This window comes from Peromyscus maniculatus, chromosome 15 (assembly GCF_049852395.1).
Source record: "Peromyscus maniculatus bairdii isolate BWxNUB_F1_BW_parent chromosome 15, HU_Pman_BW_mat_3.1, whole genome shotgun sequence".
Classification (NCBI taxonomy): Eukaryota; Metazoa; Chordata; class Mammalia; order Rodentia; family Cricetidae; genus Peromyscus; species Peromyscus maniculatus.
In genome coordinates, this window is record NC_134866.1 from 27,374,624 (window position 1) to 27,399,447 (window position 24,824).

The 24,824-nt window shown below is 43.7% G+C and overlaps 2 long non-coding RNA genes across 2 annotated transcripts; one reads left to right on the forward strand and one right to left on the reverse strand.

Moving 5' to 3' along the window:
* Window positions 1-330: 330 nt before the first annotated feature.
* On the reverse strand, window positions 331-11,735 carry LOC143268645 (uncharacterized). The gene is made up of 3 exons (XR_013044695.1): window positions 10,710-11,735; window positions 9,973-10,492; window positions 331-3,936 (listed from the first exon to the last, which is right to left on the reverse strand). It is a non-coding gene; the product is annotated as an uncharacterized LOC143268645 (long non-coding RNA).
* Window positions 11,736-18,788: 7,053 nt separating this feature from the next.
* On the forward strand, window positions 18,789-23,078 carry LOC143268646 (uncharacterized). Its single transcript, XR_013044696.1, has 2 exons — window positions 18,789-19,100; window positions 19,945-23,078. It is a non-coding gene; the product is annotated as an uncharacterized LOC143268646 (long non-coding RNA).
* Window positions 23,079-24,824: the final 1,746 nt, after the last annotated feature.

Here is a 24,824-nt window from a genome sequence, read left to right on the forward strand (position 1 = left end):
TCTTATTTTTTGGTGGATCATGACTAAGTCAGGGGCTTTGCTCATTGCCACTGGCATCCTTGCTTCTGAAGGCAAATCGCCTTTATTTCCTCCCATCTCCACACCCACTCCTTACCCACCATTGTCACCCAGCAGGGACTGGAACTTGACGCTGTTTCCCATGTTTACTGAAGACCTGGTTTTCCGTCACCCTATCACCTGCCGTCTCCCCTGGAGTCTCCATGCTGCCTCTGGTATCCCCCCCCCCCTGCCCTGACCCATTTTTTTTTCTTGTTGGGATTCCTGCCAACGACCACCATGACTGGATGAGGAGGAGTGAAGAGGGCCCTGAGCCACCACACTCCAAAGTTCTGCTCTGTAACTTGGGTGGTTTTATTCGAAAAGCAAAGTTGAAAACTGAGAGCTTTCATGGTATTCTTACCATCCTTCGGGCACAACAGGAGGTGAGAAGGCATCTGCGGATTGGCTCACAATCTGACCACAATGTTTCTATGGCAAATTGGTTATTAATTTGCTAGCAACTAGCCTATCAAAGACCTAGTAGAATGAGATACATTATGAATGAAATTGAATGTATGCTAACAATTTAGTATTTTGTACGAAACTCAGATGGCTCTAACTGGCCCAAATCAGTGCCTTCCAATAAAAATCTATTGAACACATCCTATTCTGGCAGCTTTGCCCTCCTCCCAGGCAGCTCTGTCCATAGGGAGAGAAGCAATAAAGGCTAGTACTCTGTGGTACTAACACCTTCATGATGTTTATAGAAGGAACGACCTTGGGCCAACTGAACAAGACAAGAGGAAGTTCCCCAACCACTTCCAAGGGCTTGAGGCCGAAGAGCAGATGTCTTCAGGCTGCCCAAATGTCTGCCACATGACCCAGCAATGTTACCACAGCCGAAACCCCAAGTCTACAGCTCAGGGTGGTCTGGAAGGAAAGGATTGTTTTCCCGAGAGTGGTTTCAAGAATGTAGCTCCTCACCTAATAAAAGGAATGTGTGGTGATTAACCGGGCCTAATATTAGTATCTGCAAAATAAAGAGCAACTGGGCCTGGTACGAGAGAACAAGTACCGCTTGCACTCATTGCCAGGTAAAGTCTGTTCTGTCTCAGTCATAAATCTTTCTTGGACGCCAGAGAAGAATTTCACTTCCGCCAGAAACAGTGAAGGGACCAGAGAAAAAGAACATGTTGTTTTGGAGATGAAAGCATAATGATTTTAAAGTTGATGCCTTTTCTGTCCTCTTTGCTGGCTTCTTTCTCGGGGCACACTTGACTTGGCTGTGACTTGCATTGTTTTGCATAAGATGGGCGAGAACTGAGGCCAGGTCAGGATGAGCCATTTGCTTCTGGCTTCTGCTTTAGTTACAGAGCATGCATTTGACACTGAACCTCACTGTTCTCCTGGCCGGCCATTGGTTAAGTGTCATTGAACAACAAACCCTTGATAATTAGTAGGGATACATGGATAGACTTTTGGGTGGCTAATACTTAGGAATGCACTGACTACAGTGTAGAAATGGAATAGACCCCTTCATGAAATAAAGTTACCACTCTTGCTGAACCGAGGCTCAAATTACTATAGTCACTTTAGTTATATTATCTAATTAGCCTTCACGAATCCCTTTGATGTCAGTTATCAAATTATGATCCCTACAACATCAGCATCATTTGAGAAACTTGTGAGAAATGTGCATCTTTAGTTCCCTGTGCAAACTTACTAGGCTGGCAATGTGAGCTTTAGCAAGCCCTTCAACTATTTCCAAAGTGCCCCGAAGTTTAGCAGTGCCTGTGTAAGAAACATCCACCTCGGCTTCATTATATATTGTACCATGAATCTTTCAAGTTCCCATTAGTAAAATTTTCAGTGTTAAACTTTGGTTTCTATTGGTCTTCGGTACCATGTGTGTAGGAGTCACATGTTACCCTGGGGCTGGAGAGATGGATGAGCTGGTAAGAGCACTTGCTACTCCTGCAGAGGACCCAGGTTCAGTTCCTAGCCTCATATGAAGGCTCACAACCATCTGCAACTCCAGTTTTAGGATATCTGATGCCCTGTTCTGGCCTCTGAGGCACCCAACACATCTGTGATGCATGTGCATACAAGTAGACAAATTATCATACAGATAAAATATAAATTCATAAATTAAAAACATAATTCTTTTATAAATGCTGGGTATCAAGGCTGAGGCAAGATGATTCAAGCTTCAAGCTCAAGGCTAGCCTGGGCTATCTGATATCACTTTAGGGACCATCTGCTTTTTCTTTGCATCTGGATTAGATGGGGGCAGATAAATGGATCTCGTTCTCCTTGCTATCGGTGGATAACCAAAGTGGCCCTCTTTCTGGATAGAGAGATTGGTTCACAGATGAGGGGCACTGGGACTCCTGGGGCAGAGGGGAACAATGTGAACCCTCTGGTGGAGGAACTGTCTATTCCTGACATGGTGAGCATCAGGGGAATTTGCAGTGTTGTGAGGTCATTGGCTTCTTCATGGAGAATGTCTGTCTGGCCCCAAGGCCTCCTCAGAGGATAGCAAAGCTGTTGTTGAAGGGAGAGAGGGACAGGGAGTCAAATATCTCTTCTGAGTCCATAGATTCATCATGTCATTGATGACATTGTCCGCTATGCCCTTCAACTTCATGTGATGAATTCAACATTCCTTGTGAATATTTTAACCTAAGAGCCTGTAGATATCAATGCTAGTACCTTTTCCCCTTGATTACAAAAATAAAATTTTAAGTTCAGCAGAACAGAGGTTCCTGTGGAAGACACACACAAAATATCTGTCATCACTTGTTCTTTCTTGAGAATGATTACGCAAACTTCTACAGATTTCCTTCTGAATTTTCTGCAAATACATTAAGCAACATCCGTCTATATTATTATGCTGTTTCACAGAAGATTTACAAGTTCAGAGATTGAAGACTGGCCCTGCTATCATTAGCCCACAAAGGGGGCTATTAAACCCTATGAGCTCACAAGGAGCTAATGTCAGCAGATCTTGTAACCATAGAACAGTTCCAGTAAGGTGTGTCCTGAGGGTTGGATGAGGACCACTCTGTGTTTAAGATACATTTGACCTTCAAGACATTAGAGTTCATAGGCAATGAACTAGTTGAATTTGAGAGTAGAGCCCTTGTCTCTTCATTCATCCTGAAAGCCGGCTAATAACACTTATAGGGCAGAAGGGGAAAGAAGCAAGACTAAACTCATTGATTTAACTTGGCTCTCTTCTGCCTGCCCACTGTTTCCAGCTGGCATCACAAAACAGAATCAGACTGTCTACCTACCTGGTTTAGTTGACACTCAGGAAAACTTTTCTTAAAAAAAAGTCCTCTGACAATTACACACACACACACACACACACACACACACACACACACACACACACACACACACACACCCTCATTCTGATCACCATACCTTCATCCTCTCTTATTTCCTTTGAACCCCCGCAACGCTCTTCCACAAGTACTTTTCCCACATTAATGACTCTGCTTTGTTTGGGGGAAGCTCTGTGCTTCACCAGGACTGTCTGTGTCCATTGGTTTGATACTGTTCATTCGAGCATGGTGAGTTCATCAGTGACTTCTGTGACCAACATCTGCCCCTTCCACAGACTCCATCAGTGGATTGTATTTTAGTAGGGAGGAGTAGGGGCAATTGGGCTGCTCCTTGACCTATGTGTGATTGGCTGTCAACAGGACCAGTCTTGATATGACATTATGATTGCATTGGCTATGTCATGCCAAAGGATAGTATTTCACAACTCTTCTTTTTTATGTGCAGGCTCATCCACTCTTTCCATCCATCTTCCTCATTGTTGCTGGAGCCTTAAGAGGTGGTGGTATGAAGTCCTACTGGGCAATTTTGACTGTCACTTATTCTCAGTATCTTGAGTAGCCATGCCTCTGCATTTGCTGTCTTTAACTGCAAAGAGATTAAATCTGATTAAGACTGAGCATACAGAGGGATGGAAGACACCAATGAAACCAGTTTCTAAACACAACAGGACCAATGCATAGTGAACTCACATAGATGGTGGCAGCATGCACAGACCCGCACCAGATAGGGTCCTGGGACTGAAAAGAGAAGTGGACACATGCCCCTATCCCTAATCCAGAGGCTGTCTCCAACTGATAACCATGTCCAAATGAAAATTTAGTTAGATTTCCGAAGTGGCTGCACAAGTTTTCACTCCCACCAGCAATGGAGGAGCTTCCCCTTACTCCATATTCACACCAGCATGAAGCGTCACTTGTGTTATTGATCTTAGCCATTCTGACAGGCATAAGATGGAATAGCAGTTTTGATTTGCATTCCCTTGATGACTAAGAATGTTGAGCATTTCTTTAAGTGTTTCTCTGCTATTTGAGATTCCTCTATTGGGAATTATGTTTAGATCTGTACCCCATTTTTAAATTGGATTATTTGTGGTTTTTTTTGACATCTAGTTTCTTGAGTTCTTTATATATTTTAGATATTAGTCCTCTATCAGATGGGTAGCTGGTAAGAATCTTTTTCCATTCTGTAGGCTGCTGCTTTTTCTGAATGATGGTGTCCTTTGCTATACAGAAGACTCAGTTTCATGAGGTTCTATTCATTAATTATTAATCTTGGAGCATGTGCTAATGGTACTCTGTTCAGAATGTTGTTTCCTGTGCTAATTAGTTCAAGGATATTTCCCACTTTCATCAAGTTTTATGTGAAGGTCTTTGATCCATTTGGAGTTCAATTCTGTGCAATGTGATAAATATTGCACAAATATTTGCATTGTTCTACCTGCAGCCATCCAGTTTGACCAGCATTATTTGTGGAGGATGTTGTCTTCTGTTTTCCCATTGTGTACTGGATTCTTTATCAAAAATCAGGTGTCCAAAGTTGTGTGGGTTTATGTCAGATAGTCAATTCATTTCCATTGATCAATATATTTGGATAAGGGTTTGTCAATCTTACTGATTTTTTTTTTTTCAAAGAACCAATTCTGTGTTTCCTTGATTCTGTGTATCATCCTTTTTGCTGAAGGTCAGAAGGTCTTATTCTGCCAATGCTGGTCAAGGTTTGTGGAACCTGAGTGAGCTGACTGCACTAGGCCTTTACCCACTGGCAAGCTGCTGCTAAGTGGGGATGCTGTGTACAGGACAGGCTCTGTCCTTATGTCTAATGCCTGCTTTAACCCAGAATTACATTTCTTTCTTAAAAAAAAAAAAAGCACATTTCTATCATTCCACACAGCATATTACTGAGAGATGGTAAACCTCAGATTACCAGATAAAGTATAGGACAGTTAATTTGAATTCAAGTAAATAATGGATAACTTAAAGTGTAAGAATGTCTCATGTACTGTTGAAACATACTTAAACTAGAAAAACTACTACTGCTAAATTTTAACTATGTATCTTATATATTTGTTTGCTAAATATGGCATCCCATAAGCTGGCATCCTGGGCAAGAGGCAGTTGGTGGCCTGGCCCCGGCTCTAGAATCTACTAATAACTATGGGACACAGAAAACAGAGAGGCTGGAGCTGGGCTCCATTGTTTGGGCATATCCTGGGTCCATTGCTTACTGGGTTCCCTAACATTCTTGAGCTTCGCTGTTTTCCTTTGAGAACATTTCCTCAGATAATTTCGAGAATTAAGTAAAGTAATAGAGAATATCTCTAGCATGGAAGTGCTCCATACATTGTATGAGTTTTGCTCTATGCTCCTTTCTAGGGAGCACAGTGACAATGAATCTGTAAATATCTGTAGTTTATATTTATATATCTATCTGTATCTCTCTTTATTATATAATAGACATTACATATCCATATATAAATACTACATAAATATGTTTATATATGTAAATACTAAAGGGACTCAGCAGCCAATCATAACTTGCAGTTAGTCTTAGGTCTGAGCCCAAGGGTTTCATTGTTGGCAGTGAATAGAGTAACAGCTCAGTGCAAAGTGTGTAAGAATGAAATAACTCATATCACAAGCGAAAGAAGATAAAAAGAGAGTACAGAACCAGCTGGCATGAGGGTTTGATATTAAAGTCAGCCTTGGGACTAGGGCCATAGCTCAGTTGAGAGAGAGCTTGTCTAGCCTGGACAGCGCCCTGAATCAGATTTCCAGCGCTACAGAAGCTCAGAATGATGCCATTTGCCTATAATCTCAGCACTCAGGTGGTGGAGCCTGAGGACCAGTTCAAGGTCATCCTTGGCTACACAAGGAGTTCAAAGTTAGAGATTTTGTCAAAAAAATATATATAAAAAATAAAGTACCCTTTAAAAGAAAAAAGGAAGTATATTATATTCAATTAAAAAATTTAATATAAGTGTTATTAATTTTGTGATATTTCATATTTGTGAACATACAGTATGTTGCATACTTTAAATACATATTTGCCAAGTTGAAAACTATTGTTTTTTCTCCTTTCTTTGTGAATACAGACTTTTCTATTAAGATCAACCCTAAAGGTCACATTTTAAAATACTGTTCCATCCATGACACTATTAAACAGCACACTTAAAGTTTTAAAAATTATAAGTTGTAAAATATTTCAGACATACAAAAGGTATGTAAAGTAGTATTTCAGCTTAAAGTAAAATAATTTTTCATTTTAGATGTTTACTTTCAGATTAAGTACAGAAAATCTCTTTATTTTTCTTTATTACTTTTAAAAACACTTCATACACTACATTTTGATCACATTCTTTCCTCCCCCCTCAACTCTTCCCAGACACCCATCTAACTTCATACTCTTTCTTTCTCTCTCAAAAAATAAGTAACCAAACAAAGCCAACCAAACAAAAAGCATATACTGTTAACAAAACATCATAGAATCTGTTTTGTTGGCCAGTGACTTCTGAGCATGAGGCTTTGCCCTGAAGTGTGATTGACATACCGAATGTCATTCCATTGAGGAAAACCAATGCTCTTTCCCAGCAGCTACCAATTGCAAATTGGTTAGGGGTAGGAGCGTGTGCCCACTGTCCCTTCTTCATGCTGGGCTTTCGTCTGGATTTAATCTGTACAGGTCTTGTGCACGCTGTCACAGTCTCTGTGAGTTCACATGTGCATCAGCCTTGTGTCTGGAAGATGCTATTCCTCGGAGTTGCCCAATACCTCTCTGTCTCTAATCTTTCCACCTCTTCTTCCGCATAGACCCCTGAGCCCTGGGGAGAGAGGTGTGATAGACTTGCTCTCTGCATGTCCCGTTGCTCGGTTGTGAGTCTCTACTATCTACTGCACAAAGAAGAAGCCTCTCTGATGAGGGTTGAGCAATACTCTGATCTATGGGTACAGCAGTATGTCATAAAGAGTCACAGTAACTACAGAGATACAGTCTACCTGTCCTGTTGGGATTTGCTAGTGGGTATGGAAGTCATGTCTTTGAGAAACCAATCTGTTTACATCCATCAAGACTCCTGAGGATGTTTCTACCTTTGCCCCAGTAATCCTGTATCTGAATAACCAGCCTAACAACACAAGAGCCAGCTACACACATCTAAATGTTCTTGTGCATATCCATCTGTTTCTCTAAACCTATATATGTTTTTGGGAAAACCGATGCATTTTTTAAAACATTTATCTATTGGTGTTTGTATTATGTATGTGGGTCGGTGCATGAAATGGCACATGTATGCAGGTCAGAGGACAACTTGCAGGAGTTGATTTTTTTCCACCATGTGGCCCAGGGGATCAAGTCCAAATTCTCATGGCTAGCAGCAAGTACCTCTGCCGGCTGAGTCATCTCTAATGTCCCAACTTTTATGCTCAAATAAATTCTGCAGGAGAGGGAAACAAAGCTAGTGTTAGAAATAGCTACCAGTCTAGTTGTGCAAGACCCCCCCCCCAACCCCCCGCCCTGTGCTCTGAGAGGGGTTTCATTTTGGGGTCTAACGTGCTGTGGTTGCCATTCTGGAGTCAGTGCTAAGTAGGTAGACTGGTGGGAACGCAGGCTGCCTGCAAGGGTTTGGAACCTTGATCCACTATGCCCTCAATCCTGCTACCTCTGTTCAATGGCTGCTCTGCCTCCCTCACCCAGGAGCCCATTAGGCCACTGCTGTTATTGTCCACCTCTGCGGGGGGGGGGGGGGCCTGGGAGGAGGTGCAGGGCAGTGTGAGGTCCATACCGTCTCTCTTTATTGCTGCCTGAGGCCCCAGACACCCGTGAGGCTTTCAGTTTGGAAGTCCCTGATGCTCCCAAGATAGTGTGGTGGTAGATAAAATAAAAATAAACAACAAAGCTGAAAGGTGGTGGTACATGCCTTTAATCCCAGCACTTGGGAGGCAGAGGCAGGTGGATCTCTGTGAGTTCCAGGCCAGCCTTGGCTACAGAGTGAGTTCCAGGAAAGGCGCAAAGCTACACAGAGAAACCCTGTCTTGAAAAACAAAACAAAACAAAATAAATAAATAAATAAATAAACAACAAACAACACCTTCGTACACTAAAAGGGAGCCACAAAAGGAGAAACGTCTCCCCTGTTGTTTTGGACAGGATCTCACATTTTCAATTCACTTTAGGACTCATAAACTGTGCAGTCATTGGAAGAAATACGCTAGGCAGATAAAATTCAGAGGCCGCGGGGGAAGACCCAATACAGCTTCATCAAGAAATGACTCTAGATAAAGTAGGAAGAAAGAAAATTCCTCCTTTTAGCTTTTAGCTCAGGCTGCAGGAATCCAGCCAGCCAGGAAGGGAAAGAATGTCTACAAGAGTCCCGAGGACAGTTTATGGCTTTTCCCACACTGAGAAGAAAGCGACATCAATTCTTGGCTCTGGGAATTATTGCCCTTCTGTAGTACATACTTGTGTGTGTGTTTACATGGAGGATGGAGATATGGAAGCCAGTGTGTGAGTGCATGTGTGTAGTGAAGTATAGAAGGGAAGTATGGATCAATATATGTGAGTATCATAAGTGTGTGTGTGTGCATGTGTGGAGGTATGGGTGTAGAAAGAGGTATGGAAGCCAAACTGTGTATTATATGTGTATTGGGGGGGGTATCAGAGAGAGTTATGGAAGTCAGTATATGTGAATATACATGCGTGAGTGTGTGTTTGTGTGAGAGTATGTGTGTGCACATGTGAGTGTAGGAGAAGGTATAAAAGCCAGTGTGTGTGTGTGTGTGTGTGTGTGTGTGTGTGTGTGTGTGTGTAAGTGTGTAAGTGTGTGTGTGTGTATGTGAAGGTTTGGAGGCAGGAGGGAGGTATGGAAGCCAGTATTTGTCTATATGTATCTGAGTGTGTATCTGTGCATTTATGGAACCATAGGTATAGGAGCCAGTGTGTGACTGTATGCATGTGTGTGCTTATGTGTGTATCAAGGAGAAAGGCATGGAAGTCAGTGAGTGCCTGTATGTGAAAAAGTGTGTAGGTGTGCATGTGTGTATGTGTGCATAGGTATGAGTGTGTATATGTGGGTGTAGGAGGAAGTATAGAAGCCAGTGCTCCTGAATTGCTTTCTGCAATATGTCTTGCAACGTTCCTGTTTTCCTATTAATCTTCATTTAAAGGAACCATCCCATCATTTGTATCAGAGTTGTGTTTGGTGAGTTTTTTTTTTTAAACAAAAAGGAAAAAGAAAAAAGAAAAAAAAAGAAAAAAGAAACCTGGATGCCTCCTGAGGGAAGATGCAGCACCCCAGACAGATCCGTCACTCTTGGGTGTAATTGGGTCTGCCATTGGTGAGTAGCCACTTGAGAGGAAAGTGCTCACCCTTGTGCAGTGAATGAGCTCTTTCATGGCACTGGGGCTGGGGGAGGGCTGTGCCATGGCCTCCTGCCAGGAGGCATCCTAAGAGCCTGGCATGGCAGCGGGCTCAGCTTCAGACCCGGGAGCACTGTGTTCCTCTGGCCGTGCAGATAAGCATCTGTTTGCTCTCCGTCTTCCTGGTCAGCAGGGCTGGGGTCCCTTTAGAGAGGCATTGACATCTAAACATCTGGGGGTTTGGGTTACAGGAATGGGAAATGGACTCACCAAAGGCTTGGGGCACTTTTGTTTGACGTGGGAAGAGGCAGCAACAGTGGTTTCTGACGTCAAGGTGAAGGCTGATGAGGCCGTTCCTTCTTCCAGCCCCCTCGTTCTCCGGGGCATTGGAAGCCAACTGTTTATAACAAAAGGCCAACTTCACTGGAAGTTTCTCCAGAATTGTTCTAGGAGATTGGCGCTACTTTTGTGTGACCTAGTCCAGAGAATGCCTTGTTGCCCATCCGCATTAACATCGCCAGGGCCCCGCTTTCATCCAGCTGAGGCGTTGGAGATCACTGAATTGATAAGGAAGTGGGATTCCTGTGTTTATGCCTTCAGACAGTTAACTGAAAGAACACCCAGCTGCCTCTCCTTCCTGTTTTCCGAGAACCGACTGTTTAGGAGGCTGATGGCTGAGTTTACATCTTCAGCAGTGTGTGTAAGATTCGCTGTGAAGGCCTCTTGACCGGAACCCCCATGGCTGACATCATGTGAAATGTCTTGGTGCCATGAAGAAATCGTCCAGTGACTTTTCAATTATAAGAGAAAAAAAGATGAATACAATTAAGTGAAACACGGGCTTTCTGGGCTCGTCCACTTGAAAGGATAGAGTAAAACACTCTCCCTGGGAAGGACTGGGCTGTGCAAAGGCAACCCTCTGAGATGAGTCCTTAATTCAGCTGAGGACAAGATTGCTGAAAAATATTTTAAAAGCACCGTTTTCCAAATCTCTTAGCAATACTCACCTTGGATTGTGGTCTTGTACCGAGTTGCTGATTCCATTTGTCTAAATCCTCTAGGCTTAAATCGGGAACAAAGAGAATCCCCCAAGGCTTTGTAAGTGCAGGAGTGGATGAGAAGACTCATTTCTATATATTATGAAACACAGAAAGAAGAGGGGCGCTCAGGGTGTGGTGCCGTCCTGAGCCAAGCGCTGGATGTATTTTTAAGGCCTCCATCTCAAAGAAACCAAGAAAGCATCCAGCGGGGAGAGAATGGTCCTTGAGGGGAAGGGTGCATGGGCAACACCCCGACTTGATAGATGACCAGGAATCTGGAGCATGGATGCCCCTGGGAAATCAGCCAAATGCGCCGCAGGGCTGGGTATCTTCAACCCACACTAATAGCTTGGACAAACGGAGTTTTTCTCAGCCCCGACCCTCGCAGGGCCTCTCCTTGGCCAACGCCGCTCTCCTTCCCCTTTGGCGTTCTCATTTTACTCCCAGGAAGAGAGCGAACTGTTCCCATGAAGTTTTATCTTTAACTTTCTGCGGCCAGCGGGGAGAGCCCAGGGGCATGTGTCAGGGGGAATGGAAGGAGGCAGGTGTGGGAGCGGGGTGTGGGGGTAGGGGTTGGGGTTGGGGTGGTGGGGTCCTGTTTCACGGCACCAAACGCTTGACACTTTAATAGTCTAAAACGAGCAACAACAAACCTGAGGTCTTTGTCTAACTTTGGGAAAACACCAGGTTTTGAGGAACGATGTTTCGGCTCTCCTCGAGCCTGTTCAGCAGAATCAAACGCCCTTGCGTTTCTTCATCTGTCATCTCAGCAGACTCGAAGGGACATCCCAGAGTAACGATCTTCCACAGCCAACCTGATGGGACAGGAATGTTCATCAAAGAACAGAATTCACATCAGGCATGGGCATGTCCAGCTGCCTCCTTGACTGCCGTGATTAATTTTGTCGCAGCTCAGGGCTCGTCTCTTTTTTCATGGTTTACCCTATCTGACAGCTGTTACTGTGGGACCCTGACATCCTTCGGATTCCTCAGAGGCAGGTTAACCTGCCTCATTCCAGTTCCAGCATCATCCAGACAAGAGAGACATTTGGTAGGCGTGGCTAGCACAGCCGAGGAGGAGACAAGCGAGGGTCAGGACACCTTTTCTTCCGGCCATTTTCAGTGGGGCTCGTTTATACCTGAGAGGTTGGACGGAGCAGAATGATCCCTTCTGGATGACCAGTAGCTCCCAGTTGTCTGTACCAGGGCTTCTCTGTACCATCCCCACAGCTGAAGGTAGCTCTAGTTTTAAAGACGGGAAGCCTAGGAGCAGCCCCACAATGTGGCAGTTTTTTTTTTCTTCCCTCCAAAAGGGCATCTTTCAAAGGAGAGAAGATGGAGCTAGCATAAACATGGCTAAGGAGACATTGCAATTCCCCGAGAAGACCTTTCCTGCCAATGCAAACCCTCTGAGGGAAAAACCATGCCCTCAGGGGACGTTGTGTCACTCGCTCGGCAGTAGATTGCTTTTGCCTGTAGTCCAAAGCCTCAGTTCTTTGACATGGCACACAAAGTCTCCCTGCTATGGCCTTATTCACCTTTCTACTTTCATTTCCAGATGCTTTAGCCTCAGACTCTGTGTAGTGGCTTCTCACTTCTTTTAGGTCTCTCCCTTGGTCCACAATGTTAAAACAGTTCTTCTGCCTCTTACTTCGTCTGACTAATACCTCCCTTAGGCTTCACATCAAAGTGTCATCTTGTCTATGAAGTTCTTTCAAGACCCCAAGACATTGGGTTCTCTAAATACTTCTGCCTCTCTGCATGTCTGCCTTGAGAATTCTGGATGCTTCTCTGTCTCTCCTTCCTGTCCTATGGGGAACACCGATCTCCCCAGGGTGAAGAAGAACATATCTCAAGATATTGGAGGTTTCAGTGGAGATAGCTTTCAGCTGTGAGCTCCCTTCAGGGATTGTCTTTGTTGCAGTCTGAGGCAAATCACCCCCCACCCCTGGAATGTGTGATGGTGCGCAGTCTTTAAACCCAGGTGTGTTCAAGTCTGGATGGTCACCAGAGCTTCCGGGGTCCCTGCTTGGTCAGTGGAGTGTCTCCTTGAAGCTGCACCACAGCCCAGCCTCTCCTTGTAGCCATTTCTGCTTCTCTTATGTCTTTCCACGCTTGTGGGTGTCAAGGACTTCTTACATGCTGGCCCCCACTGCTCCCAGAGTGAGCTCCCAGAGTCCTGAGGAGGGAGGGATGCATGCTTTCAGCTGATGGGAGTGACTTGATGTTCTACCTGTCTTTATGTTTCTGGAACCCAGTGGTATCTATCATGAGGTACAATGGTCTCAAGGAATGTTGCTAGACAGATTGGCTAAGTGAGATTGAAAACAAGGGGAGCAACTATGTTTCTTCTAGAGGTAGATAGCTGTCCTGACTGGCAAAGTAAAAGATTAACCAGGGAGGAGACTTGTACTTGGTGTGACTAGCAGTCTAAACTATTAACCAGGGAGGAGGCTTGCATGTGGTGTGAACAAATGGAGTTGGAGTCCAGCTCTTCTACTTGTTATGTGGATTGATAGGTCCCAGCATGAAGCAGATGTCACACTCAGACCAGGTGACTGGAGGACACTTTAATACAGGAGCAACCAAGCTTTGAATGCATTCCTCAGGCTCATTAGAAATTTAATTATTAATGTAAGCATTGAGAAGCAGCCCTTAAGACAGTGGTTCTCAATCTTCCTAATGCTACAACTCTTTAATACAGTTTTTCATGTGGAAAGCCCCAATCCATAAAATTATTTTTGTTGTTCCTTCATAACTGTAATTCTGTTACTGTTATGAATCATAATGTAAATATCTGAAGGATGTCTGAAATGCGACCACTGTGAAAGGGTCATTCAACCCCCAAAGGGGCAACAACCCACAGATTGAGAACCATTGCCTTAAGAGGTAATTAGGATATCTGGGCTCTGTTCTTGAGGATTAGTGATCTCATGAGAGTGGGTAGGATTCTTAGGAGTGGGCTCCTCAGAGATCAGTTTGGATTCGTTTCTCCCTTCCTCTTTCATTCCTTCCCTCCCTCTCATGCTCTTTTATCCTTCTGCCTCTTTTCATGGGAGGACACAGCATGAAGACCCTTATGCCTAGCTTCCAGAGCTACAACCAACAAATCTATGTTTTCTGTAAACTATCAAACCTCTTGTATTCTCTCACAGCAGCTTGCAAACAGACCGAGACAGGAACGATCAGCAAGATGAAGACTGAGTTCAGGGAAACTGCTAAGTGACAGCACAGCGTTTAGGGCTGGGTTCTCATGACTAGACCTAAGAGGGGCTGTGTCTGTGTGCTGCCTGGAAGGGTGCAGCTTGTGTCCTGTGGCCCGGTGTGAAGGGAGCAAGGACACAAGCGGTCTCCTTTCTACCAGTGCCTCCTTGCCGCAGACCCAACGGGATTAACCTTGTGAGGCCCCGACAAGCAGAGAGAATAGAAAGAGGGAGAAGGGAGGAAAGTGGGATTGGAAACAGAAGACTCTCAGCACAGAGACGAGGGGGACTGAAGACTTCCACTGATTTGACTCTTCCTGGGAGAAGAGAGTTGCACCCAGCTCTCCTCCCCATTTCTCCGGATACTTAAAAGAGACAATGTAAACCAAATCCTGAGATATGTATGTGGCATGTGTGAACATTTGATTGGAAATGCTCTATTATTGTTTCTGCGTGTGGGTCTCCATACGATTAATGCCTGCCCAAACTGCCCAAGACTTACAATGGGTACTTGTCATTCAGTAAGAGGAAACTACCTCCATGCCTGCTGGCCCTGCTGCCTTTGGATTCATGGGAACCAGGGGATGGAAAGGTCAGCTTGCAGAGTCCTGACCTTCTGCCCCCAGAGTTCAGTTCTTCAGTTCATACCCGAGCATGGAACGTACTTTCCTCTGGGAAGGATTTCAGAATAATGGGCCTCAGTTCAACATTATTGGGAAGGGTGGTTTCACTGAATTTATTTGTTTAATATTCATTTAGAAAAAGTCGATGTAATAGTTTCTCTGGCTCGTATCATAGCTTTAAATTTTTCCCCTCATCTAGTGAAAAGTGGTAGGATTTTAAATAATGTGCCCTTGGTGGAGGTGAATACAAGAAAGTTAAAATTAGTTTGAAAACAGTCAAAGAAGTCTTTTCTTATTATTGTCCCATTGTTTGGTGCAAATATTTGTGTAAGTGTGCAACACTTAAAAACCTGGAGAGTCTGAATTTCCTGTCTGTCTCCCCCTCTTCCTTCTTCCTCTCCTACCTCTTCTTTTGACCCATATGTACACTGATTTTATGCATATTTACTGAATCTTTACTGCATACCACGAAGCAGAGATACAGCAGTGAAGAGATTAAGAAAAATGTTGCTTATATTCTAGTGGGAAAAGATAGACAATCCACAAGACACATCAATAAAATCTACATCATGGGAGATGTTGACAGTTGGTTGAATAATAAAGGAAGAAAAGGACGAAAGGAGGGGGCTTACATCTTTTCTGAGTAATCAGACGTGCCTGTATTTCACTATTTAGATGGTAATAAACCAATATAAAGTGACTTGTGTGTTGCAAGCAGAAACATGGGTTCCTAGCCCTTTAACAACACAGAGACTGCATACACTGAGATCCCAAGTCTTGAGTTTCTTGCTTTTTCAAGTATTACCAGTGTGTCAGGGCAGAGAAGGGAGATGTACTCCAATGACCTTCAAACGATCAGTGAAGGATACAAACTCCTATTTTCTTTATTAGCCTCCCCTGATTCTTCCTGTCTGTCAGCCAACCGTTTTAGTTCTACCATTCACGACCATCCAGAACCGGCCATGGTTTCACTTCCCTGTTCCCCAGCCCCAAGAGCATGCTGTCTCCTCTGGATCATTGCAATGAACATCCACTGTCACTACTTGAGTGCTGAGCCCCACATATTAGCTGGGGCAAAGCTTTAAGATGTCATATTCCTGTGTTCAAACTTCCTTTTTTAAAAATTTTCCTTTTTTATTCATTTTACATACCAACCACAGATCCCCCTCTCATCCCTGGTGTTCAAACTTTCAACGCCTCATAATGCATGCAGAATAACTACCTGGCTTCTCTGTAGGGTTACCTTGGAGGCCACTTAGACTCCCCCCTCCACCCCGGCTCACATTAGCCTCTTTAGTCCTTGAATGTCGAAGGCTTTCCTGTCTTTTATCCCTTGGCTTTATTTTCCCTCCGTCTGGGATGCTTTTCTGACACTCCCATCTCATCCCTTCAGCATAGGTCTCTTCTCCGGAAGCCTGTGTCCCTGCTCAGGCTCAGTCTTTCCTCTCCTCACCCCTGCTCTTCTCCCCCACAGCCTACTCTGCTTTCTTTTTGTTTCCATAGTGCTTGTTGTTTTTATACAGTCAGCAACCTTCACTAAGCTGGCCACTGCCATGTTAATGTATGCATCAGTTTGCTAGGACTCTGACTCCCTGAGAGCAGTCACTTAGCCTGTTTGTGCACTGAGGTGTCTACGTGCTTGCCTTAGAGAGGGTTCAGTAAATGACTTTTATGGGAATAATGAATGTTCTCTTGTATGAGCTCATATGCATAACATACATTCACACATAGACAAATAGAATTCTCTCTCTCTCTCTCTCTCTCTCTCTCTCTCTCTCTCTCTCTCTCACACACACACACACACACACACACACACACACACACACACACACACACACAGACTTTTCTCCTCATTTCTCTCAGAAGCCCTCTCCCTTACACTCCTTGGTTATAGCCCATTGTTATGGGATAAATGTTTGTTTCTTTCCCAGATTCATATTTGAAGCTGTAAGCCACATTGTAGCTGTTTTTGCAGATGAGGCTTTTAATGGAGTATTTAAGTTAAATAAAGTCATAAGAAGCAACACTGTAATAAGATTAGTGTCACTGTTAGAAGAGATGCCAGAGAGTACTCTCTCTCTCTCTCTCTCTCTCTCTCTCTCTCTCTCTCTCTCTCTCTCTCTCTCCTTTCCCATCCTTTCTCTCTCTTTCTCCCTCCCCTCTCTTTCCTCCTCTTCCTTTCTCTTCCCTCTCTCTTTCTCTTCCCTCTCCCTTTCTCTTTCCTCTTGAAGGTACCAAGGAAAGGTCATGTGAGCACAAGAAGGCAGTCTTCTGCTAGCTAGAAAGAGGGGCTTCACCAGGAACCAAAACAGTTGACACAATTGGTCTGGGGCTGGCAGCCTCCAGAACTGTGAAAGGGTACTTTTCTGGTGTTGAAGCCATTCAGCCTATGGTATTTTGTTACAGCAGCTAGAACAGACTAATACACCTACCCTGCTTTAGACTAACCTAAAAACTCACCCTTCCCCCAAGTCATTGTCAACTGTCATCCCACAGACAAATTCTCTTACTCTTTACACAGCCAGGGTGGGGATTGGGGGTGGGGAGGGGAGGGGGTGACTACCAACTATCTTCCTGTTTTATCCCCTTGACTGCTGGGGATACACATATGTACTATAACACAAAACCCCATTTCCTGACTTTGCACAGCATTTTTGCCTGTACAACACCTATGGAGTTTGGTTTTAGCTTGTATTACTTGCCTTCTGATGTGTGCCTGCACCTAGTCACTCACATAAAATATAAGCTACTGCATGGGGGAAGAGACGGAGGCAAACATGAGCCCGTGGTGCTGGGTTCACTTGATGAGAGCAACAGTTGTCTTATTCATGGGGAATACTATAAGATCATTTTGCAGTGTGAAGCTACATAAATAGCACTGAAAGAGAATGGGCCCGGCCAGGTTCTCCTGAACATTAGTCCAGGATTTCACTTTGGAGCAATAACCAGGCCTTGTACATGAAGATAACTAAGAAGTAATGTTGAATTCCTTTGTAAGGAAAGCCTTTGTGAAAACGTGTCTGTGACCAAAGGTCCTTCCTAAAGATACCAAACATATCTCCTGACACCAATAAATGAATACAAGTCAGCATGTTGCAAATGAGATCCTGGCTCATGTCTCATCTCTCTGTTGTCTTTTGTTTCTCCACCTCCTTCATGCTGTGCAAACAGGGGAGGCATTGATAAGGGGGCTGATGAGGAAGGTACAGGATGAGGAGGGAAGGGCTGTGAAAAATGAACACAAAAATTATATAACTGAATGAAAAAAAATCCCAAAGATAACTTGTCTTTACTGCTAATGATTAAGAAAAAAAATCATTCTAGGGGGAGAAAGTAGATGCATTGTTCTGCTGAACTTCTAGAATGAAATTTGGGGAGGACTCCAGGTTTTGGAGAGGGCTTCTGTATGCTGCTCATTTTCACTTTGAAAAGCACATTTTTTCTTATCTTGGATAGTAACATGCCCGTCATTACTTTTTTTTATCTATAGAACTACCAAACAGAACAATTCAGGCATACGCTGAAGGAATTTTATTTAGGTAACTGAGCAAGGAGAAGTAAAGAGATGATTCAAGAGAGCTTCACTACATATTAAAAAGAGAGTTGGCTTGATATCGAGCCAGAGATGCATCCGAGAAGGGAGGTGGGCAGCTGAGATCACAGCCCAGTGACTGTAGCTGAGGCTGCCATACAGACTGCATGGAGACTTTGCTCTGCCTTCTGGCTCTTGCTCCCTCTACACGTGACTTCCTTAGCTTTTTGGTCATCTGAGAAATAAATGCAGTCTTGCTATCATCGGACTGGTGTGAGGATGAGGTGAAAAAAAAAAAGAAGCTTGAAAAAAAAATCCACTTTTGCTGCTGTGGTGAGATGGAGGGACAGGGTCAGGGACTGACTGGCTGGAATGCACTAGAGGTGGGATTTCGCAGGGAGGTCCCAAGAAAAAAATGGAGGGGGAAGTGATGTGCATGCCTGTGCTGTTCCTATTAGACTCATGCAGTGGAGGGCATCAATGCATGATGAAATCTGTTTTGCAGAATTTAGCAAAGCTCCAACCCTTTGCTTCTTCTTCTTCTTCTTCTTCTTCTTCTTCTTCTTCTTCTTCTTCTTCTTCTTCTTCTTCTTCTCCTCCTCCTCCTCCTCCTCCTCCTCCTCCTCCTCCTCCTCCCCACTCCTCCTCCTTCCTCTCCTTCCCCTCCTTCCCTTCCTTCTCATTCTCTTTTTTTTTTAATTCTTTCGCACTGAGGAAGTTGCTCAACATCTTTGGTTTCTTTATCTGCAAGAACTATTGAATTGAGAATGTTAAAAAGAAATTGGGGTCGCAACCTCAGGGCACCATCCCTGAGCAGTGTTTAGTAAAGTACTCATGTATCATCTCCCCAGGGCCTCAGAGAAGAACCACAGTGAGAGTGAGCAAACAGCAAGGATCTTCTCACATCTTCCACAAAGAGAGCTCGCTGTTTGTGTCCAGTCGGGCCCACCCCCAGTCTGATGTCTCAGCATGGACCTTTCTTGTTTCTCTTTTGCTTCAGGTATATCAACTGGACATGCACGGGGAAGGGCAGACACAGAGAGGCTTTTATCAATATATATTGTATATCAGCAGCTACCCAGATGGGCTTCAGTACCTGGTCCCTCACTGAGATAAACAATTGATCACATTAAAGCTTTGCCTTTCCCTCTGTAACTCATTAGTACACCTCTGAATCATGGGATCCTATCTTATTCCTGGATTTGTATATTGGTTTGTACAGACTCCCTCTTGGGTGCTTGTTATCTCATGAGTGTTTGGCTGACATTCCCTAACCAACCTCACAGAGCCTGCTGCATCCAAGCAGGGTGGCTTCATGTTCCTGTATGGTCTGAGAGGAAATTTTAAGCACTTTGCACTTAAGCACTTTTAAAACCTCATGGAAAAAGAACTGCAGATAAGCTCTGACATAATTAAGTCTTCCAGTCTTCTACAGAAACTAAAATTTATGAGAGAGAGAGAGAGAGAGAGAGAGAGAGAGAGAGAGAGAGAGAGAACTTGTGATTTAGTGTGACCAGCACTATTCACTACGAAAGGAAGTGGAATTCATGGTGTGGCCTGAAGATCCTTGCTAGCCTTGAGGAATCTCTACCTAGGGCTCTAGAGTCGTGGTAATGGTTTCATTTACTTCGTTGTCATTTCGGTTGTGAGTCTAGCTGGCCTTTGACAGTCCAGCTACCTCTCCAGCCCCCCACCCCCACCCCCCCAGCTTGCTCTTATAGAGAGCCCTTCCAGCCTGAGGCATGGTCCAGCTGTATTGTTTTCAAGGAGAGTTAAACCCACTGGGGTGCTGAGTAGAATATTCTAAGAATCTTTTAAATCAACAGCTCTGCTCTCTTGACTAGGAGGAATGTGCCCTCCCTGGGGATGCCTGGAGAAGACGGAATGTGAGCCAGCAGTGGATCCTTGCCTGCCCTCCTCCTCCTCTGCTGCTGCCCTCTGCAACAGGAGAGCGGGACCTTAGTACTCTGTGCATCCGTAGGAGGGACGAAGCTGAGAAGGGAAGGAAACCAAGCCTTTCACCTATTCTCTTCCAATGACACCTTCCACACTGCCCTCTGGGTGCTCAAAGTGTGTTATAGGAAGGAGGCTCCATACCAGCCTGCAAGCTGACAGCCCATTTGTAGATGATTAGTCTCAAGAGTCTTGCTATTTTAATCAGAAGTGGTTGCAACCGTTTCATTTCAGATTCCCAGAATCCCTTAAGAAGAACCCAAGGTCCCAGCCTCCATAGATCCCGTTTTTCATATTAGAAAGTTACCACCTTTAGATGGGCCTGCTGGGTTTGCTACTATCTTCATGCCTTCCTCATTTCTTAAATGGATCAGCTTAACTCAGGGATTTTCATTTTCATTGTATTCCCACAGATAATTGTGGTTTTTTTTTTTCTACCTTGTAAGGTAGGGATGGGGTTAAGCATATGGAATTTGTTATATTTGAATTTCACTCTGTGATGGAGGCATATTACACAGCTCTGGGCATCTTCTTTTTCTTATCTTTGACATGAGCAAAATAATTCCTACCTGTATATTGTGGGGATTTTCAGAGCGACTTTCTGCACAGCACATAGAAGGGAACCTGGCTGCTAGAAATCTCTCAAGAAAGGCCGTCTATCTTCAATACACAAACAAGGTACCTCTTTCATGGCTGTGATGGTTTGAATGAAGATGGTCCCCCTGGGCTCATATGTTTGAGTGCTTGGTCCCCAGTCGGTGGAACTTTTGGGAAAAGGATGAGGAGGTGTGGCCTTGCTGGAGGAGGTGTGTCATTAGGGCTGGGCTTGGAGGTTTCAAAAGCCCATGCCCCTCCCATGCTGGGCCCCCGTCTCTTCCTCTCCCTCTTTCTTTCACATGCTTATGGATCAGACATAGGCTCTCAGCTACTGCTCCAGCTCCATACCTGTCTGCTACTGCACCCCCTGCCATCATGGTCATGGACTAACTCTCTGAAACCGTAAGCAAGCACCAAATTCAACTGTGCAAGTTGCCTTGGCCATGGTATCTCTGCACAGTGACAGGAAAGTAATTAGCTTGGTGAGCCCATTGGAGAATAATGCTACATTTGCACTGTACATCAGCCATATGCACCCAAAGGAAGGCACAGCCATAAGAAGCTACACACAATTGCTTTCATCTGTAATTGGCGTGCTATGTGTAAACTAGCTCTTTTTGCAGAGAAGGGCAAGTCTTCGCTGACTTGCTAATTTCTGTGGTGTAAATACTTCCACAAAGACCAATTTCAAGCCTCCAGTGGTTTAATAGCCATCCCTTATGAACTAGAAGAAATTGTGTATAGCACATGCTGTTTGCACATAGTTGACCAAACAAGGTCCCTTTCTACAGCTCCTCCTGTTCATAGTCCTGAGCAGGCACCGTTGTACTCCTATCCAGCTCAGGAAGAGAAACGACATCCTAGGAAGTACCATGGCTTTCCCAAGATCACGGAGAATGTGAACATGGTGCTGCAGAACAGGCTTCTGGTTCAGCATTCTTTCTAAACATGGCCTTATAAATCACCTCTCAAACTCTTCCAGTCACTGAAGAATTTAAAATGTTACTCTCTGCCCACCTTTAGAAGAAAGCTACAGGAGAATGTGCCCCATCAGTGCATGAGAATTACTAAGGAAAAGGATGGATTCGATGCAAGGGATAAGGATCCAACCTAGGAGAATAGTGAAGGCAATCCTAAGGCAGCTTACTGTCCTACCAACAGGTCATTGTAGGGGGTTAGCTTGGCAACAGGTAATATAGATTGGAGTACAGCAGAGGTCCTTGGAGGGAATTTTCCAAGAAGAAACACTAAATAAAGGGATTATATTTATGCATAGGAACATTTTTAAACTGTGGAAGAACTTAATGTGTATAATAGATAGACAAGGAAGCAAGCAGATGAAAAGTAGAGAGAATTATTCACTCCAGGAAAAAGAAAAGGAGGGCAGCTAAGGAAAGGCTTTGTCATAGCTTTCTGTTGTGATAAAACACTATGACCAAAACCAATTTGGAGAGCGAAGGGTTTATTTCAGTTTATACTTCCATATCACAGTCCATCGTTGATGGAAGTCAGGGCAGGGACTCAAGGCAGGAATCTGAAGGCAGGGACTGATACAGACGCCATGGAGGAATACTACTTCCTGGCTTGCTCCCCATGGTTTGCTCAGACTGCTTTCTAATAGCTCCCAGGGCCACCAAGGATGGACTCACCCAGTGAACTAGACTCTCCCACATCACTTGTAAATCAGGACAATGCTCCACAGGCTTTCCCACAGGCAAGTCTGGGGGGGAGCATTTTCTCAATTGAGGTTCCTTCTTTCTGAATGTCTCTACTAACTAACAGTAGCTAGCACAGGCTATATACCATGACTTACAAATCTCAGATTTGAAAAGAACTTACATGATCAGAATAATAGAAACACTATTTTTTATTAGCTAACATTATAAAGCCATATCAAGTAGTGGAGATGAGGTTTCCATGTGTGAGTGAAGATATAATCATCCTACATTATGTACCTAGTCATATAATTTCAAGATGCTTACCAAGACGAAAAAGACTCCAGTTAACAATGCCATAAACATAATATTTACCTTTATAGAACCCCCCAGAAACTCACAGATCAACTGAAAAAAGATACAATTTTAATGGACTTTATCTGATAGCTACATGCAGGATTTTGAACCAATGATCTTAAATACATACAAAATTGCTGTGGATATTGCTCTATATATAAATAAAACACTGATGGCCAGTGACTAGGCAGGAAGTAGGTTGCCAGGCAGGAAGTAGGTGGGACAAGGAGAGAGGAGAATTCTGGGAAGCGGAAGGCTGGGGAGAGAGACTGCAGCCACCGCCAGGACAAGCAGCATGTGAAGACGCTGGTAAGCCACCAGCCACGTGGCAAGGTATAGATTTATAAAAATGGGTTAATTTAAGATATAAGAACAGTTAGCAAGAAGCCTGCCATGGCCATACAGTTTATAAGTGATATAAGCGTCTGAGTGATTATTTTATATGTGGATTGTGGGACTGCGGGGCTTGGGGAACCTGGAGAGAAGCCCTCCAGCAACACAAAATATTTTTAATTTAAGCCCATATAGGGAATCTGACGCTAGCCTAGTAATTTGATATCATCTTTGCACTGTGGTGGAGTGTTCTTGGTGATCCTCATGGCCTTCCATTGGAGGAAGGACAGGCACCATAGTTTGCTTCTTAATTTATAGAATATGGTCAAAGTGAGTGACTGTGACTCCCATAAGCATATACAACCTATGTGTCCTGTCTGCCTAGCAGATCCTCTGGAGACTCTTGCTCATGAAGTGAGTGACCAAACTGTCATTTATCAATGGACTTTGAGCCGTCTCTAAGGACCACAGGGCATCTCTAGAAGCAGATGCTGGTCTCTAACAGCCAGCAAGAATCCAGGCCCCGAGTCCTAGCACTGAAAGCAAGCAAATCCTGTTGACAATCTAAGTAATATTAGAACTCAGTTCCTGCCAGGACAGTTCAGCCATCAAATGAGGATACATCTTGGGTGACATCTGGGGTGCAGTACTATGACACTTTTAATGTGATCACTTGTCTAGAAAGTCTGAGCTAGTCCATGAATACACTGTTAGATTTACTAATCTGATGTGGACAGAGAGCAACTTACAAAAATCAGTATGCACCATCATTAATCAGTTAATTATCACCTCTGATGCTCTTTATTAATTACTTTTTATCATAGTAACAAAAACAAAGGACAGGACAAAACTGACTTAAAGGAAGCAAGATTTACTTCGGCTCATGGCTTCAGCATTTTTAGTCCATTGTTGTGGTGTGGTGGAGATTATGGTGGCTGAGGCTCATCACATCTTGGCAATTTTAAGTATACAGTTGAGTAGTGTTGTTTATTTACATTGTGAAAAAAGATCTCTGTAACTTTATCCTGCACATCCAAAATTCTGTCCCCATCAAGTAATTTCCCTTTCTCTTTTCCTCCAGCTCCCAGCAAGCACCACCTTACTTGCTGTTTCTAGGAGCTTGATGGCTTCAGGCTTCTCACAGGGGTGGAATCCTATAGTATTTGCATGAGTATCTGGTTTATTTGATTTTGCATGATGTCCTACAGCTCATTGATGGAAGATGTGGCAGGATTTTTTTTTCCTTTTAAAGATTACCTTATACATTGTTTTGTTTACTAATTCATGTGTCAGTGGACATGTATGTTTCTTTTATCTCTTGCATATTTCAAACAGTGCTACTATGAACATGGGTATGCAAATATCTCTTGGAGACTGCTTCAGTTTCAAATATTTTCTTATTAGACAGGTTGCTTTTTCACTCTATTAAAGGTATCTTACAATGCACAAGGCATTAGGCATCATGAATTTTATTTGAGACATTGATAATATGAGGTGTGCAGAGGTTAGGATTTTTCTGAATGATACTACTGGTATAGCAGACAGAAGAGTGTTTTAGAAACACATCAGGAATCTGAAACCTTCCCCAAAGGGCAATTTCATTTCTTATCAGGTTTCAAATTATCCAAGATGTTCTGAGGATATTGAAAGCAAAAAAAACAAACAAACAAACAAAAAAAAGCAATTTTGAAAATATGCCCACAGTTCAGACAAAAAAACAATGCTTGACCTAAAACCATGTGTAGTATACTTCTATATCCACAGAACATGATACAAGTATCCTATTGCTGAGCATGACACATGTTTGGGTCACAAGACATGGAAAAATC